We start from the raw sequence: 22,847 nt of genomic DNA on the forward strand, positions 1-22,847 counted from the left end.
AGACACAAGAATTAATTTATAAAAATAGTGCTCAAATAAATGTTCTTGTTTCTCCAAAATGTAGTCGAGGGGCCCTTCAAAAGATGGGACCACTTACATAACATACAGCAGTCTTGAATTTTGGGTACTTAAGTGAAATATTAAAACCGTGGGTAAAAGGGCGGGCGGTCTGCAGCCAGAGTACAAAAATCAAATCTCTAACTCTGTCTTTAAAAGTGAAATTTTGTTGTAAAGATTTTCTAGAATCGTCAGTGAGATGAAAGAGGGCAACCTACCCCACCAATAGTCAGTTACATACTAAGACTATTCTTGGGCATGGTACAATGAATATACAAGGTATGATATTGCGCATGACATTTGACAGCTGGCCCAGGAGTGTGACGTAGTTAAGATCGCCTGAACCACCTCGAACCCATTATTACAGCTTAACGTACACATTAATTTTGAAATTATGGTTAAAAAGTGATCTAATTTTTTTTTAAATGTTTTGTTTTGGTTATAATTGAATAAAAAATATGTTTTCAGTAGCGTAAAACCTTTACTTCTCCTAGAGATTCAGGCAAAATATTTATTTTTGTTTTCATACATATACTAATAATATAAGTACTCTTTTTGTATGCAAATCCCTTGAAATTTAAAAATTTTCTGCAGAGGAAATGCTGTGAATAGGTAAATAGTAGTAGATTTGCTTATTCTGATTCACTGTCACTCACTTCCAAGCAGTTTTACTGAAATAAAAACAAAATAGAGTACAATAGAGAAAAATCTGTTTTACAATTCAATATGGTATTTTAGATGAGTTATAATGAAATTTAGTAAAATAAAAAATATACACATTACTATAACCTACCGATTATTATATGCAAAATTTACTTATCAAACAATATAATAATATGAAAATAAGACACGAATTAGTTCAAACGCAAAACACAATAAATATCGACTTCAGACGACTTTCCACCGGCAAGACAGAAAGCTTGTATAAAAACAAAAGTTCAACAATAATATCGGTTATCAATGGTGACTATTGCAAGTTATGAGATAATAAATATATTATAAAATATCTCAATACTGACTGAGTCATCTATTTTATAATAGAAAAATAATTTAGATATATGCTTATATATGTATCTTTATACAAATGGTGTTTAGTTACTATTTATTTATACTGTATAGTATTTTTTTGTAAAACAAAGTTTTTATTTGCCATTGTATATCTGGTACGTATATCAAGTACCTTTTTCAAAGTACGCTGTGCAATTGCTTGTTGCAATAGTGACAATGAAGATAAAATCTTTAGGTTTCATACATTTCCTAAAGATAGCGTGACCAGAAAACTGTGGATTGTATCTTGTTGTAGCTAGGATAATTTTAATTGTAATACTGCAAGAATTTGTTATACACATTTTAAAACTGAAGATTACCAAAGAAATCTACAACAGGAACTTTTAAATTACGTTTCTAAAAAGGGTCTAAAACTCAAACCTGAGGCAGTACCTAGTCTTTATTTGCCTAAATCAACATCGGCTACCCTTTTAACCAACCAAAAGAAACGCGTACAAGGAGGCGAACACAGAGAGTCCAAAAAGTATGTTGAGCAGCTTCTTACTACTTCTAGGTCAACGACGTAAGTCTAAATCTTTATTTTTATTAATTATTAGTCATGAAACCTTAAATGGTTTTTTCATATCGATTTGTTAAGTAAGAAATTAGCCTCAGCCTGCTATGCAATTTGCAATAAGAACTGTTTCGGGGGAAATCAATTTAGCATCTTCCAAAATAACATATTTTTCTTTGTTAAATCATGTTATCATTATTAAAATATACAATGTTATCATTATTATAAACAATACCAAGATAATGTTATGTGTGAATATTACAAGAATGTCATTTTAAATGTTGTGCAATATTGTGTGCCCTCACTACACTCATATTCAATGGCCAGCTAGCTCATTCGATATAAATAAAGTTGACTTTGTCATTATTTATTTTGATTTTGTGTTTAGTTTAGTAGGTATATATACGTACAAATTTTGTGTACCTCCATTACCACTTTTCTGTATCTTTTTAAACATCTGAAATATCGAACTCTGGAGTATAAGTTAATTAACCTGTACCTACGTGTAATAAAAGATAATTAAAACTTGTCTTATAAAGGATATCTATGTTTTATAAAGGATAAATATTATAATAACATAATTTTATCATCTCTTTATAATTACTATAATTAAATTAGCCAAATTATATAAAAAAACTTAAAATTAAAAGTCTTTCCTATACAACTAATGTTGCGGGAATAAGCGATCTTGACTACGTCATGCGCGAAAGCGAACCAATTTTGGAACATTATGTATCATACCTTGTGTATTCATTGTACCATGATTCTTGGGATCCCTGAACTTAGGTATAAATATTAAAGATACCATTTGCAATACTTAAGCGGTGCCATCTTTGGAACGAATGGCTTAACTAAATTAAGTGTAGTATCAAAGAATATAGACGCTTAGTAGTATTTTCAGCGGATCTACTAGATTTATTTTTAGCGTTTAACACGACCCGATCACAACAAATATATGCCTGTCTTTAAAACTGAAATTAGTTGTGATGATTTGCTATTTTAGTTCAAATTATTCGTTGTTCGTGTAAAAATAGTTACACGTAACAAGTTGCTCAAAGTCATTGATGAGGATGATTACAGAAACTACTGCAGAAGGCTATGTTGGCAGTGATTGTTTTGTGTTCGGTGGTTTTGATCTGACTCCTACATTTACGCTTCCATTAAGAATCCATTGGCGCACCTAGGGAGTGGTTTTGGGGGGTTAACCCCTCAGTGCTCTATTCCGACACTGTTACAAATTTTAAGGACTCAAAATGGAGAGCATAAAAAAAATTCGGTGCCCAACCAAAACCGCCCCCTTCCCTCCCCAACAGGAAAATTCTAGGTACGCCACTGTTAGAATCGTCCCTCTACACACTACGTTTTGCGTGAGAGCATGCCTGCAGAGTACAGACTCGTTTGTACAAATAAGTACACTTCCCGGCATATAAAACTGGTACACTTTTTTTTCCCAATGTAAACCTGTGTTCAGACTGGACACAATGGTCCGTGAATCAATTCGTTGTTGCCATCACAGACAACGGAATTGCACAAAATCTAAATATATAAAAAATAACGTTCAAAAATGTATAAAGTTTTTAGATAGGTATTATTTTTATCATTAACAACAAAAAACCGTATCTAATAAATTTAATAACCAGAGATAGGGTTGAGCTAATATCCAAAATGTTTGAAGGATCTTTAAACCTAGGGTATTGGCACAGGGAACATTGGAATGCATATACTGTAATTTTATACTTCAATTACCTACCGAACACGAATTGTATTTTGTGTCAATAAGTTTAGTAACATGCAAACTACCAAAATTAAATTATTATTTATTACAAGAACAATAAATGTAAAAAACTAACTCTTTATCCTACGTATTATAAACTATAAAATATCCGGGACAAAAAAATGCTTTTCAAAACGTGACAGTTACAATCCAATATCTCACTGTAATGTTTTATTATAATAATTTAAAGTTATGTCTAGATTGATTATCTATCATTATTTTTAAATTGAAATATTTTCATAAATTATAATAAAACACAAATCAATGTGTGGATACTTAATTAAGATTATGGAAAATTACAATAGTAATAGGAGAATTGTTTAGGATGCATGTTTAAATAAATGTGACTGACTGATAGAAAATGATCGATAATGTTTTAGTTTTTAGTATTCTCAAAACTTCATATAATATTTTCGTTGAACTGGCAACAGTGCCCTAGAAATTAGAATGACACATGTAACAAGACCAACGTACACAACTTAAAAAACACGGTTTTTGGTTATAAGAGTTGTACCAGTTTTTTATGACGCGAACGGTACAAGCCGGCAAGCGCGGCCTGTACTCTTAACTGCTGAAAATTTTACCTATGCGGTTTAGGTTCTATCTGCTTTATAAAGAATTTTTTATCAATATAATTACTGTTCGTTTACTTGCAATGTGTGGCCGGACGCCGGAAGTTCATCAGTCTAGCAAAAGTTTTCACGTCGAGTAGACAAAATGGGCGATATACGCATATACGGTGTCAAAATTTAACAAAGAGCAGTGTGTACTCACAGCAAAAGCTCGTGTTGTTTCTGTGTTCAATCATTAATATCGGAAAACTAGCCTCCATATTTACACTAATGCATGTCAATGTCATGATTTTTGATCATAAGTGATAAATATATAAATACTAAAGATATCGTTGCAATACTTAAGCGGTGTCATCTTTCCAACGAATGCTCAACCAAATCAGGTTGTATTAAATGTTGCCTAGACTTAGGCGTATTTTCCCTAAATTACCTAGGTTTATTTTCAGCGTATTTAGCACGATCCGATTACAACAAATATATGACTGTCTTTAAAACTGAAATTAGCTGTGAAGTTTTTTGCTGTTTTAGTCCCCTTAAGCGTGGCATTCACGTTACGACTTCGAACCAAACTAGCGCTTTAACTTCAAACCTAGTCTGTTTCCACGGTGGTGTACATGGCTCAGCCAAAAGTATCGAGTAAAGTCTAAGCAAAAATAATTAGGTGGAAAGTGGCATTGTGCTTGTTAGCCTCACCATTTGAAAAGAAGGAAAAAATGGATGAAGAAATTATTCGTTGATCGTGTGAACTATTGTGACAAGAAGTTGCCCAATGTCATTTATGTGGATAATTATAGAAGGATATGTATGTTGGCAGTGTTTTCGCACTTCAACACGTTTGTTGGGTTGTTTTCCGCCCTCACACATTTCTGTAATATCCCACTCTCTAAATATCAGAAATTCCAGTAAGTACTTAAGGTTAATCGCTTACTGAGGAAGTTGTTTGGTGGTAGTTCTCCATTGACGCTTTTTCCTTATAGTCTGAGGTTCAAATACACACTATGTTTTGCGTGAGAGCATGCCTGCACTCTCGTTGACATTTTAAGTTCTACTTGCAACGCGTGGCCGGAAGTTCAGTCCAGCAAAAGTTTTCAGGAATGTTTCTCACTCCAACCAATTCTCAACTAAATTAGGTTGTATTAAGTGTTGCCTTGATTTATAGGTATTTTCACCGGATCATGATATTCAAATCTAATTTAAATAGAATAGAATGTGGGATAATAGGACTAACAATAAGTTTTCGTATGGGAAATAAAAGACATGTTATAAGGATGTTTATTTTCGGAATATATACAGAACACTAAAATTATACTAAATAGATAAGCTAAATTGAGTAGTATTAAGTATTGCCTAGATTTAGGCGTATTTTCAACATCTACGATTTCTAAATTAAAATTTAATAAAACTTAGGATAATAGGACTAAAAATAAGGTTTCGTATGGGAAACATGACATGTTATAACGTAAATATATACAGAACACTAAAATTATAGATTTTGAGAGAAGTTGTAAGTGCAGCAAATTGCTGTAGTTTTGTTTAAAAGATGACCTTTTTATAGTCCTTTGGCAACACTTTCCCTTGATCATGTTTAAAAAACATACAGAAACACTATACAATATATAAAAAATGTATATACTTCAACCTAATAGATAAGTGCTAGCTTTGTACACTAGTCTTACCGAAACCCTAAGTTGAGTATTCTCCCATAGCGTGGTACATGTCTGGCGCGTTTCTGTGTCCATAAAGAGGACGATTACATTTCCTAGAAATACAGTGAGTATATTTTCTGTTAGAGATATGAAAGACTGTTTGAAGTGGATATAGGATAGGGTTACATTGACAAATATTTCTTTTCATATCCCTATTCACAATGTTTCTTATTTGAAAGTGGCTTTCTATACTCAGCAATTTAATAACTGTAAGGAAAATGTAGAAGAATATTCTTTCGACTCTTCAAACCTACTTGAAATGATAGAAAAGGAATCTGTAATACTCTATTACCAACTATTATTAAATAATCACTAAAAACATTGTAATACTAAACTATCGATAGAATCTAGTAACTGTAAAGCGCCCGTCCGGATCAAAAATTTAAGGGTACCATGACTTGACCAGCAATTTAAAATAATTGCTTTTACCATAAGATAAAGTATGCTATAGCAGACACATAGAACAGAAAGAAAAGAAAATGTAGAAGTAAAGAGAAAAGATTCTTCAGATTTGCTCGGGGTGATTCGCCAGTCATACCCAGTACCAATTATTACTAGATGGTGATCAACAAAATGATCCTAAAATCAAAGTATCGATAGAATCTAGTAAAAATATGATGTATGGGCCTGATCAACTGCAAAGCAGCCCGTCCGGATCAGAAATACAAAGGTACCATAATTTGACCAGCAATTTAAAATCATTCCTTTTATTATACAGAAGAAAAAGCATAGTATATTATTTTTTTTATGATAATAGAACAGAGATGACAAAGAAAGAAGAGAAGAAAGAGTTTTGAATTGATTTGAAATAATAATAAAATGGTCACTTATACCCAATATCAATAATTACTAGATGGTGATCAAAACAATGATCCTAAGACCAAACCATTGACACAATCCAGTAAAACTATTACGTATGGGCCTGATCAACTGCAAAGCAGCCCGTCGGGATCAGAAATACAAAGGTACCATGAATTGACCAGCAATTTAAAATCATTCCTTTTACCATGAGATAACGCATGCTATAGCAAACACATAGAACAGAAAGAAAAGAAGAAAATGTAGAAGTAAAGGGAAAAGATTCTTTAGATTTACTTGGAATGATTCGCCAGCCATGCCCAATACCAATTATTACTAGATGGTGATCAACAAAACGATCCAAAACCAAAGTATTGATAAGATCTAGCAAAAATATTATGTATGGGCCTGATCAACTGCAAAGCAGCCCATCCAGATCAGAAATACAGAGGTACCATGAATTGACCAGCAATTTAAAATCATTCCTTTTACCATGAGATAATGCATGCTATAGCAAACACACAGAACAGAAAGAAAAGAAGAAAATGTAGAAGTAAAGAGAAAAGATTCTTTAGATTTACTTGGAATGATTCGCCAGCCATATCCAATACCAATTATTACTAGATTGTGATCAACAAAATGATCCAAAACCAAAGTATTGATAAGATCTAGCAAAAATATTATGTATGGGCCTGATCAACTGCAAAGCAGCCTGTCCAGATCAGAAATACAGAGGTACCATGAATTGACCAGCAATTTAAAATCATTCCTTTTTTCCATGAGATAACGCATGCTATAGCAAACACATAGAACAGAAAGAAAAGAAGAAAATGGAGAAGTAAAGAGAAAAGATTCTTTAGATTTGCTTGGGATGATTCGCCAGTCATATCCAATACCAATTATTACTAGATGGTGATCAACAAAATGATCCAAAACCAAAGTATTGATAAAATCTAGCAAAAATATTATGTATGGGCCTGATTAACTGCAAAGCAGCCCGTCCGGATCAGGAATACAAAGGTACCATGAATTGACCAGCAATTTAAAATCATTCACATAAAATCAATAGCAGAGAGATAAAAAATAAAGAAAATGAAGAAGAGAAGGAAAAAAGATTTTAAATCGACTTGGAATAAAATTCACTTTGTAATAATGTAATAATGGAATATATGTATACAATTATAACCAGGTTTACATCAATGGTAGAAAGCCACTGACAATTTAGGAGAACAAAAAAATGTAGAACTTATACAAAAACAAAACCACCACCAACATAATCATTCATTGTTAAATTAATCAACACAAACCTATTAAGATTAGTTATCGTAACATACATAATCAGGTATCTTATTAGAATAATACTACAAAAGGTATTTTATTACATAATACATTTCAGATACAATATACGATTTCCATATTAGTTGTTGGTTATAAACTTCATTGAACATGGATTACTTCTGAAGGTGAAGCTTCTCTGTAAAACTTGCTAATGTCTTCTATCTGATGATCTCCATGAAGTTGAATGCATCAATTTCTTCAGAAACGAAATCTAGCCTAAAAATAAGTATGGTAGTTGATTATATTCAATTCGTAAACAATTGTAGCAATAAAAACATAAAAACTATTTAAAAACCACAAAGAAATTTTTAAAAGCTTATAGAAGAGTAGGGGAGAAGGAAAGTTATCTCTATGTAATGAGATTGGGAAATTGCAAAAACCAATAATTCAATGTCCAGGGAGAGAATTAGGATTTGGCAATGAATGTGTGATGGGATGCAATTTTTAAGGTTTCCTGGAAGTTCATTGATATAATTTTGTAATAGGTTTGATGGTAGATGAACCTTTTTGTTTATTTGGTCTGCGGACTCTTGCGTTTCTGAGGGTGAAAAGGAAACTTGTTAGGGTGTTTTGGGCTTTGGACCTTTCCTTATGGATGATGTTTTGGGGAAATTCCTGATATTTGAGAAATTATGGATTTCACCTTAAAAGGTGACATAGAAAAGATCATATAAACATTTTCAGAAAGGCAACAGGAAATAAAGGGCATCAGCAATATTAAAAATGCAGATAAGTATATTACTAATGAAGAATATTTCACTTACAGGCCAGTAAAATTTACAATGATTGTGTACATATAATGCACCATTCAAAAGCCAATTAAAAAAACCTAATGGTCAAAATTGATTAAGCAAGAATATAATTGCAGTAAATTCATAAATAAAATGACTTTAAACTTCCACCACATCTTTTTAAAATGCATTGTGTCTGGAGTCCACATGGGCTTGCCCTTGAGACAACTTGAAGTGATAGTGACTGCTGATCTGTGCTTGTATAATAGTAATTGTAATGCTAATTTTCTGTTAAGATATACTTTTTGTTAGTTAACTTTGCATATTTTCTTTAAGTAATGATTCTTTTAATTGGACTGGAACTACTCCATATCTTTGGTGAATAGTGATGATCAAGTTTTTGAGCTGAACTACATTCCAATCAAAAAAGTAACTGCAGAAATTAAGATTTGTATGAGAAATAATCAAACCAATCAACAAACATGAAACATTACCTTGCTATTTTTACATCAAATATTGTGAATGACAAGAACTGACTGCTTGTCATGATGAAATCTTCCTGGAGAAAAAATCCTTATAATCCATTCCAATGTGAAAAAATCTGGGGAGAGATTCTCGTATTGAAGAAAACTCATTTGCTTGCCTCCAATCTTCACCTATATTCAAATTTCATTCAAATATTCCCAAGCTCCTTGGGAATAATTCCTGAAACAAGATGACAAAATACTATTAAAAAACTAATTATGTAATAGCTTTTTCTAATTTAATTAGATGGAAATCTGCAGATTAACTTCGCAACTCTACAACACAACAAGGAGGAGCTTTAAACTAGTACACATTTAAGTAAAATCAAAAGATATTTTTGTCTTTTTTATCTAAATAATTTTATCACTTTTTGTTGCTGAAAAACCGATGATATAAAAAACAACAAGCATACCTTTCATGATAAAGTTTAAAACCTAACGATTTATCATCGTATACACAATATTTTCGTCACCTTCATCTATTTATTACTGTAAAAATCTTGATTAATAAATATTTCATGATCAATTAATAATGCCGGTACACCTTACTCCATCTTGTCATCTTAAATATTGTTTAGTTTATTAAACTAGACTGACAACTGACAACCGGAAGTTTGACGAAATTTCCGGTTGTAAAATGATTGTAGCGCTTTTTAGTTCAATTGGTGAAAAGCGGAACTAAATTTAGACGTGTCTACTGAGTTTAATAACCGGAAAATTTATTAACGAAAGTAAATATCAGCAAAATTAACTGTTTAATCTAATTAATTACTGTTATAAACAACATAAATTACGTTATTCAGCTACAATCTAAAAAGTAAATTATTTTGTTTGTGTTATCTATGAAATTAAATTTAATAAATAAAACGTACTTAATACACGTACAATTAGACTAGCATTAATAACCAAGGTTAAGTTTTTCCATTCCTTGTTTTTATATCATCTAAAATGTTTGTGATAAATTTAATTTGTAATAATGACTACAGTATAATACAATAATGACTAAAGTCAACTTAACTGTTTTCCATAGTAAATTAGATAATTTTCGATAATTAGATAATACTTCATATTTTATATAATTAAACTGTAATATTTATTTTATTCAAAATATTTGAAAGTATGCAACTCATACTACAGATAGTTGTATTAAGTCCTGTCTATGTAATTACGTAAATTAATTTTTAAAATAAAAGATAATACACTGTTAAAAATATCTAATTGTTCGAATTACCTCAGTTTGTACCTAAATATATGCTTTTACATCATTGTTTCATAGTTTCAAATTATTTTTCATTTTCAATCATATTTTCATTTTAATTTAATTTTATTTGACTCATTTATATTGACAATTCAGACTTATATTTAAACATTTTTGTATTATTATGTTTACTGTGAACATGTAAATAAAGATACACACAAAAGTTTCTATATTTTATTTGTGCTCCTTGACAACGTGTAACTTTTTATAACCTAGTCAACCTGTTCTGTTGACTTCACTGCTAGTGTTGCCAACCTAAGGTACATCATACAATTTTCAAGTATATCATACAATTTCAAGTGTATTTAATTATTGTATTACAACCAAACTTTCATTCATAATACGGGCAAATGATAGTAACGTCTTAAAAGAGGTGTATTTAGGCTACAAAACGATGTGTCTGTGTAATCACCTCATCGAGCTTTGCTCGATTCGTTTAGCCGGTATTGTGGCATTTATATAATGGCGACGAAGAGGGCAAAGTAGCCACGTCTGTGGCCACTATGCCCGACATAAAGTAAAATATATTTTCATTGAAAAATAATAGTATTGTCTAATATGAAAGTCTGATCGCTTATTGTACTATGTATTTACATGATACAATAAATTAACATTACTGTAATAGCTTTATTTAAGGTGAAAACGCCGTGTTACTTTTATATTTTAATCCTATTTAACATGTAATACTAAAAAAGTTTTTTTTTGAGGTGTAGCGATGGTGTCAAAATATCAGAGGAAGAGTCATCAGCAGTCATGGACCCCGCAGCGGTATAAAGAGCTATCGATGTCATGAAGAAAGACGAAATGCCTTATCAAACAGCTGCTAAAACTTACAATGTGCCTAGGAACACACTAAAACGTCGCGTACTAAGACGCCACTAACAATAAAAAATTATTAGGTGCCATTTCGAGCAGTTTTCAACGAAGAACAATAACAGCAGTTGGTAAATTATCTCTTGGAGATGGAGGTACGTTGTTTTGGAATTACTGTAGCTGATTTGCGCAGCCTTGCTTACCAATAGGCTGAACGGAATAACATTCCCCATGGTTTCAATAAAGAAACGAAATTAGCAGGAAAAGATTGGATAACTGTGTTCAGAAAGCGCCGTCCTGAGCTTGTGTTAAGAAAACCTGAGGCGACGTCAGCAGCAAGGGCGCAAGCATTTAACAAAACGAACGTAACCAAGTTTTTTGACATCTTGGAGGATGTTCAAAAACATCACTTGTATCCTCCTCATAGGGTTTACAATGTTGATGAAACTGGACTTATGACTGTCCAATCAAAGGCTTCGAGGGTTTTGGCTCTAAAAGGGCGACGGCAAGTCGGATGTCTTATATCTGCAGAGCACATTTGTAATTTTTATGTCAGCTGAGGGAGTTTTTATTCCTCCTTTTATCACCTTCCCTAGACAGCGGATGAAAGTGGAACTTCAAGACTGCGCTCCACCTGGAACAGCTTTTATTTGTCATCTTTCAGGGTGGATGCAAACTGAGATTTTCACACAATGGTTTGAACATTTCTTGAAGTTTGCGAAGCTATCCGAAGAGACTCAGTTTTGCTTATACTTGATGGACATCCCACCCATCCAAAAAATTTAGATTTTATTGAAAATGCTAGAGAAAATTACATAATTGTAATTTGCATTCGCACTACTGTATTCATAAGCTGCAGCCACTCGATGTTTCTTTCATGGGGCCCTTCAATACTTATTATGTCCAACCGATCGAAAGATTCTTGCGTAATACTCCTGGTAGATTAGTGACACAGTATCAAGTATTTAAACTTACTGGAGAGGCATTTTCATTTGCAGCTACTCCAACTATTGCGGTAAAGGGGTTTGGAAAATGTGGCATAGTTCCTATAAACAGACAGAAGTTTACTAACGCGGATTTCCGTGCAAGAAATTTCCGTGCAAGATCCTATCTCTCTTCAAGAAGCTTAAAATCAAGAACTGGGTGTCGAATACCAAGAGGAAACTTCTGCTGTGGTGCCAGGAAAAGATTTGGCAGATTCGCAACAAAATATTCCTCGACGTAAAGAGACACCACTTGCAAGTAAAGAGAATCCGCCTTCTGAAGTGATAGATTTCCGACCAGCAACCTCTGCATCCAACGCTTCAGTTTCTATGTTTTTCAATGACCACAGACAAAATGTCACTGTGGGATCTGGAGATCCACACTATACATTCGTTGTAATCTCTAAAGACTCGCCAAAGCCAAGTACTTCAACATTCCAGCCCAGTCCACTGCCTTACTTCAGTACTTCATGTGATCTAATCAGCAACTCCAAGGGCAACGGGCAGTATACTTTTGCTGTAAGCCCACAGGATATTGTTCCAATCCCTAAAGAAAATATTATCAAACGAGAAAATAAGCGAAAAAAAGGAACTTTCTTTTTCTACCATAATGTTTTTATTTTGAAAATACACTTTCATTTAGTATACAAATTCAGTTTAAATTTTGTATTTTACATCGGGCAAAGTGGATACCTCATGGCAAGTTTGCCCCACCTCGCAGAGCAAAGTGACCATTCTGTAGGGTTAGGGTAAAAAATATGTATCTAAAGAATTTACCGAGATACAGTGAAAATTAAAATTGCCTTATGTATCTAAGTATGTAGGATATCGTATGTTAATATATAGTGTATTTCTTATTTATTTTCTACAAGATAAAAAGAGATATACCTTAGCATGGCCACTTTGCCCACCCTTCCCCTATTACAGAATTAAAATCGCAATCGTTAGGGCATGTAGCTCGGCAAGATCAAACCAGACGGACAATTAAACTGGCACTCAGGCAACAAACGTAACGTTATAAGACACCAGAGGATATGGCTTAATGATATCAATATGTATGCCGTAAATAGGATGTTTCAAATAGCACAAGACAGGACACCATGGGAAAATATAAAAGAGGCCTATGTTCAGGAGTTTACAGAAAGCAGCTAAAGAAGAAGAGAACAAAAAGGACCACATCTTGGTAACTGCATTCATCATCAATAAGACTTACGAGCTCATAACTGCACAGTATTGCAAAATAGTTCTAACTAAGCAACAATACACCAATTTTGTTGAATTAATGGAGAATTACTTGCAATTCCTAGTAACGAAACCAAGAAGTTTATTGAAATAGAGTTTATGTGGTCACAGAAAGTAAGTTTCTCATCGAAAATAATACCCAAATCCCGAATAGAAGAAACATAATTCAGTGGCTGATTATTAATAGTATAGCTTGTTCCAATTCTATTGACTTTACGAGAAAAACTTACAAAACGATATTTTTTTACATTTAAGTGGAGTTTGTTATGATTGCACCAATTTTGTAGTCGGTCTAAGTCATCTTGTAGCAAGGCTTGATCTTTTAAGCTATCTATAACTTTCCAAAATTTCAAGTCATCTGCCAACATTAGACATTTGCTATTTAGGAAACAGGAAGTGACGTCGTTAACGAAGATATTAAAAAGAAGTGGAGAAGTGTGGCCTCCTTGAGGAACTCCAGATGTTACTGTAATACTGCCAGACAAATGACAGCCTATCTTGACTCTTTGTTTAGATGTAGAGTTTTTAATCCATTCAACAAACCTGACATGAAAGCCAACATTAATTAATTTGCCCAAAAGTATTTGGTGATCTACACGATCAAATGCTTTGGAAAAATGTGTGTATATTGCATCTACCTATTTACAGTCTTCCATATGACATAATATATCAGATTGATAGCAAACCAAGGACGGACAGGGTCAGAAATGAGGAAGTACTCAGAAGAGCGGGCTTACCGGATAGGGAACTTTTTAGTTATGTAAAAAGTAAGAAGACTGCATACTTGGGACACATATTACGAGGCGAAAGATATACTTTTCAGCAACTGACACTCGAAGGGAAGATAGAGGGTAGGAGAGGTCTGGGACGTAAAAAAATGTCATGGCTGCGCAATATTCGACAATGGACAGAAATCCACAGCTATGAAATGCTTCGCAATGCTGCTAAAAACAGAATTGTTTAATCCTGACTATTTAAAATCTCACCTGACAAGACGATGTACGGTGGACGTCTACGCAGAAATGCACGGCACCTTAAGAAGAAGAAGCAAACCAAGTTTGTTCCAGTGGACTGTCAAAGAGCTTAGGGATTGCAGATTGTATACAAATGCTACGATAATTTTCAATATTGTCTTTCTAACCATTTTTAAATATAAGAACAACATAACTTTCTTTCCATAAAGAAGGAAACACAGAGGTTTACAGAGATCTACTAAACAATATAACAAATGGTATTACAAGGGTACAGACATACTTTTTTAATAAAAAATTAGGTACTCCATCTGAGCCAACATCAAGCTTATTGAGCAGCTCATTTATGGGGCGTAGGAAATTTCGACACTAAGCAGGTAGCGACTAAAATTTAATGGCAATTTTCGACACCAGCCCCAATTCCCGTTTTTATCTTACAGGTATATTCGACACCAAATAAATATAGCTGCGACATAAATAAAATACCATAATTAATTAATTTATTTATTTTAATAAAAGTAATGTGCATTTTATTTCTTTATAACTGTAATAATATCTAAATATAATACAACTAGTACCTAATTTTTGTACATTTTACCGTTAATATACTTGTATACAATGATTTATTTGCTATTATAGGAATGATAAGATACAGCTTTTATAAAATCTAACCTACGTATTTGTTGGGATCGTAGTTTATCCATCATTTTCTCCAAAAATGCCAATTTAGCCTTAACAGTAGTATCTTTGATTTTTGCTGGTATATGTAAACTATTTATTTTGACATAAGTGTCGACTTGAAATTCTTTTAACTTTTCAATAAAAATAAAAATAGAAGGATGTGTTGAATAAAAAGAAGAATTAAATCTCGAATGAAAGGATTCACAGGCATTTGTGGTCCTCGCCATAGACGGATTCTGATTAGACCATATGTGTGGTGGAAATAGAGCGCTATCGAAAATGTAATTTTCCAGTAAATAATCTGCATATATATCAAGTGTTGCGTTTATAGGTTTATATGACATTAAATCATAAAGAAAGCATTCTTAAACTTCTGCTGGATTTAAATAAGTTAAACCAAACGTATGCCTTAACCATTTTCCAATTTCTGAATTTGTATCCTTATATTCTTGTACCAAACCCAAAGATTGAATTTTTTTAAACCAGTTTTGGTGTAAGTGAAAACGGCATCCACTAATTTTTGCATTGGGCCACATATACAATAAAGCACAGTGAATTGCTTTTTCAAAGTCCACAAATATTTCAGTTGGCTCTAATGATAATTGAAATGTTTCAAAAATCTTAGACCTTAATAAAGAAAATAAATTTTTGTATGTCATTGACAATTTGTCCTTTAACAAACAGTATGCTAAAGGAAAATAATGTCCATTTTCCAAGCCATGTATAGTAAATAATTGTAGAAAATATTTGGTACTGTATGAAAATGTACCATCCATATACAAAGTTTTTAATTTACACAACAAACGAATATTTGTCTCGCATGAAAATACAATTACATTTAATTCAGGATGATTTAAAAACAAAAAACTTTCATTGCGACAGGTTTTAGGAGAATAATTACTAACCGCGTTATGGACTTCTGATATGCTTCTTGGTAACAGTTTACGACGACAGTTGTAAATGTTCTTTCTTATGCTAGCTATGTCAGGAACCGTCAGCAAATTGGCATCACACTCAGCAACAGCAGTTCTTGTAATTTTGGCAGGCTTTTCCGATATGTCCTCTTGGGCTTTTCTTTTACATGCATTGGTTACCATCTTTACTTCAAGCTTTTTTGGATCGGCTTTATGATTATGTACCAAATCACTTCTTGTGATGGTGAGGTCCTCACAGCCTATTGTAAACACTTTTGCGGAACACTTAGTGTTTCTTTGGATGCAGCGCCAAAATATCTCGCCGCTTTTTAACACTTTCTGTTTCGAGAACGAATGATGCTCCACCACTAATAAATCTCGACCACGGGAACTTTTTATCAAACTCATTTTTTAAATATCCGTATACGTGCACAAGTCAACGTCAAACAAGAAATAAATTACAACTGAAATAATTTAGTCACAAGTACACAAGTGCCACGCCCCCCGCCGTGACAATAAATATTGGGAAAACCCGCTTGTCCTGCTTGGGTGCAAATGTCCATCGCCGCTAATTACCTACCTACCTGCTTTACGCCGCGGTGTCGAAATTTCCTATAATAAAATTTGACCCTTCGATTACCCCAGGTACAAAGACAATTTGGTGTCGAAAGTTCGCCCGCCGCATTTATGCAATTAAAAATATCGGTCATGGTAATCTTAGAAGGACAAATATTTGTACTAAAGTTGCTATTTAATGAATGGATAGGTCTGTATGTTGTTATTTGGCGAATACACAGTTGAATATTTTGAATATTTACACATATGGGTGATTTTAATAATTTATTAAAGACGTCAATATATTCAATTTATAAAAAGTGTCAGTCAAAATTGAATTTACTTCAATTTTAAAATGCCTCTATCTGTGCTTATAGACTTATAGAGAAAGAAGAAATAATTTGTTGGATATTTAACAAAATTTCCCAAAAATAACATCGTTATATCATACTAATACGGCGTAAAGAAGCAGCACATTCAGCGCGAACACAAGTACCTACCGAAGAAACTCAAAACCCTCTCGTTATCTACGATCCATTATCTATTTACAAAGGTATGTCTCGTACACAATAGAAATCATGCATTCAAAGAAACAGATACGGTTATTGATATTACATAAAAACGCTCGGTTTCGACGCCTTGAGCCACTTGATCTGGACAGATTGTAATATTCGATAGGAGGTTGGCACAATTTTGTGTGTTCCGTGGTTTCGTCTTTCGATTTTAACCTCATGCAATTTTCGGTTCAGGTAGCTGGGGAATTGTTCGTGAATGTAAGGGTCGGTACTATCTATTCTTGCCAACAAATTTTTAAATATTTTTTATTCAAGCGTACACAATGATTTAACAAGTTTTATATTATCGAGTATAGGGATGTAGATATATTGACAACATAAGAAAGAGCGTTACAAATTGGTTTTTCAAGATATTGTAGAAAAAAATACAGAATTTATATAGGTTTTAAGTATTTCTATTTTTTACCTTTATTTCGTTGCTTATTAACCAATCTAAGAGCTCTTCTATAGTCGGTTCGCTATATTTACGCGGGTTTCGGATTAAAAATTTTATTGTAAGTACCCAGTTTTAATTACATGCTCTTTGGGGAAATATCAACTGGTCAAATGAAATGAAAAATAATCCATAACTTTTTTTAATTAAATAATAATGGAAAATCTTTTATATAATTGACAGTATAATAAGGAGAATTACTTCATTAATGGAGTCTAATGTGGCTAATATAAACCTAATAATAATTTTATATTACACTTCACACAGAAAATATTATGGTCTATGTATATTTGTTCCATGTAGAGAATTTCTAATGAAAAATAAAAAAATTTAACTTGCCAACAAAAATGAAAATCAGTCATTATCATCAAAAATATCATAATCGTCATCATCATCACTGTCATCACTGTCATCACCATTAATTGTTATTATGATTGGACTTATTTCGTTTATTTTATTTTCACAAGTCCACCAATCTTCTATTAGTTTCTCGCACTTGAATATACAGTTGCACCACACTTCTGGAGTTACAATTGAAAGTGCCTTTCGCCAAGTTTCCCGAACTGCGTCGTCGCTATAACCGTTAGGCCCAATATGGTTGTCATAATATTGTTTTGCTATTCCCCATATATATTCGATGGGATTAAACTGACAATGATACGGTGGCAGACGTAAAACTTGATGACCGTAACTTTCAATAATCTGATCCACAACAAAGGTTTTTGGTGTTGCGTGGATATTTTGCCAAGCGTAATAATTCTGATTTTAAAATATGTTGTGTAAATGGTATATGTTCCTTTGTCAACCATTCTTTAATTTTATTAACAGTCCAAGAATTCGTTGGACTTTTGTTTAATACTTCAGAATGGTAAGGTGCATTGTCAAAAATAATTACGCTGGGCTCACTTAAACCTGGGAGAAGTTTTTCATGTAACCATTTTACAAACATTTCTGTGTTCATACTATCGTGATAGTCACTTGATTTTGATTTAGATGAAAATATTAAACCTTCTATAAAACCCGATTTCCCTCCTGCACGTAAAATTATGTGTCGCTTCCCTTCTCCATCAATATGTTTGATAGACTTTACGTTATCATCTTGCCATATTCTCTTGGTTACACCCCTAGAAAATATTCATGTTTTGTCTAAATATATAAAATTTGCCCTTTCTTCTTTTAATTTAGAATATTTTCTTAGAAAGTTAATTCTTTTATGCACAACAGAACTTCTTTCACAAAGGGCTTTTCTGTTATCTTCCTTTTGAAATTTGAAACCCAAATTATGTATCACTTGCCATAGACTTGTTCTGCCAATTTCGTCAAATTTTCTATATTTTAATTCCGAGAGAATTGTATTTAAGGTCACATATTCCTTGTTGGCTCGCATTCGATAAATGGTATCACGAATTTCAAATTTTTCTCCATCTGGAATATCTTTCGTTTTCAATGATAGGCGAGTTTTTCGGTGATCTTCTTTCGGCCGTTCATTATTGCGATTTTGTAATACTCCTCTTAGTTTGGTTTCACTAATTCCTAGAGCATCACATACGCGTTGTTGAACAGACATTACCGATTTTAAAGGACCACCATTTTCTTTTTCATCCGTAAAATACTTATGTACACTACAAATTAGACTATCTACATCTAACACACGTCTAGGCATTTTTAAATATTTCCACCAAACATACAATGTCAACACTGGCAAAGATTCAATTCAACTGCAATATTGTTATCAATGAGTCATTAGCATAATATAGCGAACCGACTATAGTTTGGTTTTAGAGATGCTGTATGCGCAAGGAAAGGACTTTTTGTTATATACCTTCTCAATAGCGCTGCAGTGATGTCAACTATGACATATAAATATATTTTGTCGACTATCAAATAGCGTTTGATACAACAAAACACGACATATTGGCATCGATACTAGATATCTTTGAGTAATCAGCAACTTACGATGTTATATCTTTCCTATATTGTTGTACGGAGTTGAGTCGTGGACTCTCACAAACGCTACCTTTAAGAAAATTGAGGCTTTTGAAAATGTAGCTTTATCGTAGAATCCTGAATATATCCTATACCGACCACGTTACTAACCAGGATGTTTCATTAAGAATTCAAAAAGGAAAAGACTTATTAACCACAAAAAAAAACAGCGAAAGATATGGGTTGCTGCAATTAATTCTTAACAACCACAAATCTTTTCAGAGCAGCAGTTTGCAAAATACAGATTGCCATGATGCCTGATTGCCACTACAAGAAGAAGAATCAGCAACTTGTATTGTGAACAACAAAAATCAGGATAGACAATCATCTGAACGAAGCCACTGTGATAACCCTAGGTATCTCTAGTAAAAATTAAAGGATATATGCACAGATACCAAATTTATTATCCAAACTCTTATAACAAAAAAATATCGACTATATCGACATGCCATCTGTTAACCTATTTTTTCGACCGACTGTCACTCTGGGCTGGCGGGTGGCGACTCTTCTCTTTTTCGGCAAGACATGAAGTGTCAACCATCGAAACAGCTAAGGCCCCGTCTACAAATGCGCGGCAAATTTAAATAATTCTCATTATTTTACATTTCTGAACAATTGGTTTCTCCTATCCTGAGCCACATACTTTAAATTTGTTCCAGCTATTTTTTAAAGTCATCTACCCATCTATTCTGTGGTTTCCTCTTGACCATCTACCTTTGTAAGGTCTCTAATGTTGTATTGTGGCATTCCAACGTTGGTCTTTTTGTCTAGCAGTATGGCCTGAGAAACTCCATTTGGTTTTGGAAATTTTTTGTTGTGATATCCTCAACTTTTGTTTTTGATCTTATCCAGTCGTTTCTCTTTTCATCGATCTAACAGTCGTATAGCTAACATTGCACTTTCTGTTGTGGCTAGTTTGCTGATATTTGTCTTAGTTAGGGTTGAGGTTTTGATAGGATTCATTACAAATTTCATTCATCTCTGTTGTTTGTAAGACGTTTCCACATTGGTCCTGCAGTTCTTTTAATATCGTCGCTTCAGTGCATTTGCGGTCTTCCTCGTGGTTTTTGGCTTCATATGGCCGCCATTTCCCGATTTTTTTATTTCATCGGCCATCCTTAATACGTTCGTTATGTCCAGCCCAATTCCATTTCAGTTTAGCTGCCAGGTCGACAGCATCTTTTACTTTTATTCTATTACGAATGTCTTCATTGGTTTTATGGTCTTTGAGTGAGATACCCAGCATCTGTCGTTCCATAGCTCCCTGAGTTTTTCTGATCCTCTCCATGTTTATTTTAGTGAATGTCCAGGTTTGAGGTCCATATGTAAGTACAGGTAGGATACAGGAATTAAATACTTTGGTTCGCAGTCTTTGAGGTATATTTTTATTTTTAAGTACATAATATGAGAGTCTTCCAAATACTGCCTATCCCATTTTTACACGTCTGCTTATTTCGGTAGTCTGATTTTCTTTGTTTACCTTGACATTTTGACCCAGATATGTATATTTATCTATGTGTTCTATCTCCGTCTCTTGGATGTTTATCATAGGTTTGTCATCTTTGTTTGCCATTAGTCTAGTTATGCTGAAATTCATTTTCAGTCCTCTTTTTAGGGATTCTGTGTGTAGCTCCTCAATCATCGTATTCAGTGCATTCCACGTGTCGGCTATTAGTACTACATCATCTGCCTATCTTAGAAGATAGGTTCAAGTATCTTCCGTTAATAGGGATTCCCTTATTTTCCCAGTCTATCGACTTAAAGATATCTTCTAGGACAGCTGTAAATAATTTTGGAGATACTGTGTTTCCTTGTCTTACGCCTCGGTTGATTTTTAATGGTCTTATTTCGATTCCATTAACCAACGTCACTATCATTTCAGCTTGTTTACAAATATTATGTATTAATATTCTGTACCTGGAGTCGATCCGGTTGTTGACTAATGTTTCTTCTATTGCCCACAGTTCTACGCTATCAAAAGCTTTTTCATAATCTATAAAAGCCAGACATAATGATAGATTGTATTCGTTAGTCTTTTTTATTAGGAGTTTCAAAGTATTTAGATGGTCACAGGTGCTGTACCCTTTTCTAAATCCGGCTTGTTTTACTGGTTGATATCCGTCAAATTTAATTGTTAACCTGTTTGTAATAATCTTTGTAAAGGTTTTGTAAAGTTGTGAAAGAAGTGAAATTGGTCGGTAATTTTTTAGGTCTGAGGTGTCTCCCTTTTTGTGTATTATTATTGTTTTAGCAGTACTCCATTGTTCGGGTATATTGCCTTCGAATAGACATTTATTAAATAGTATTTAAGATATGTGATGGCTTCTTCTCCGCCTTCCTTCAGCATTTCTGCTAGGATTCTATCGCTTCCAGGAGCTTTATTCCTTTTTATTTCTTTTACTGCTCTTTCTATTTCTTCGTGGCTTATTTCGGGCATCACTTCTGAGTTGACATTTATTATCTGCCTTTTCAAGTTCTGCTTTGTTCAACTTTTCAATTAAGTTTGCTATATCAGATTTACTTTTTTCTAGTTGTCCTTGTTCATTTTTAATGGTTATTATATTTTTCTTTCCTAGTTTCGGTTACTCGATAAAATTCCTTAAATTCTTCAGTATCTCTTTTGTTTTGTCTCAGAAGATCTTTTCTTTGTTTCAGCATGTTTTGTGATTATACACTTATTTTGGATTTTCGTTTTCTGTTATCAGTTGCCACTTCTGAGCTTGCATTTAATAGTTCTTTTGTTATGACTTCATTGATGTCATTTAAGCTAAGTTTATCTAGATTTAATACTTTCGCGGGTTTTAACTTGCTTTTATATTGTTCTGAATTAGATTTTAGTTTATCTGTGTCTATATTCCAAGTTTTTTAAATTTATTTCTATTTTTATTATGTTTTATCTCTAATTTGGCTCTAACCATTCGGTGATTACTATTTACTGACGCCGGTTTTATTACTGTTACGTCCTGTATGATATCTTTTTTGTTACACAGTATATAATATATTTCGTTTCGAGTTTTTCCGTCTGGGGATAGCCACGTCCGCTTTCTTTGAGGTTTTTTCTTATAGAATGTGTTCATTGCATAGTATTTGTGGGCTTGTAGGAAGTTAACCAAGGTTTCTCCTCTCTCATTTCTAACTCCAGAGCCGAATTGTCCTATATAGTTTTCGGTTTTTTCAAGTCGTTGTGCGATCTTAGCGTTAAAGTCTCCTATTATCACTGTATAAATGCTGTAATAATTTGTGCTAGTTTCTGCAATTTTCTCACAAAATTCGTCTATCTCTTCATCGGGATGTGCTGCGGTTAGAGCGTATACTTGAATAATTTTCAGGAAGATGTTCTCGTTTAAATTTAGCCTAATCATTGCAATTCTTTCA

At 33.2% G+C, this 22,847-nt stretch overlaps 1 long non-coding RNA gene across 1 annotated transcript; it reads right to left on the reverse strand.

Annotated features, from left to right (window-relative positions):
• Positions 1–7,815: 7,815 nt before the first annotated feature.
• On the reverse strand, positions 7,816–9,624 carry LOC140449376 (uncharacterized). The gene is made up of 3 exons (XR_011951794.1): positions 9,475–9,624; positions 9,032–9,242; positions 7,816–8,022 (listed from the first exon to the last, which is right to left on the reverse strand). It is a non-coding gene; the product is annotated as an uncharacterized lncRNA (long non-coding RNA).
• Positions 9,625–22,847: the final 13,223 nt, after the last annotated feature.

This window comes from Diabrotica undecimpunctata, chromosome 9 (genome assembly GCF_040954645.1).
Source record: "Diabrotica undecimpunctata isolate CICGRU chromosome 9, icDiaUnde3, whole genome shotgun sequence".
Taxonomy (NCBI): domain Eukaryota; kingdom Metazoa; phylum Arthropoda; class Insecta; order Coleoptera; family Chrysomelidae; genus Diabrotica; species Diabrotica undecimpunctata.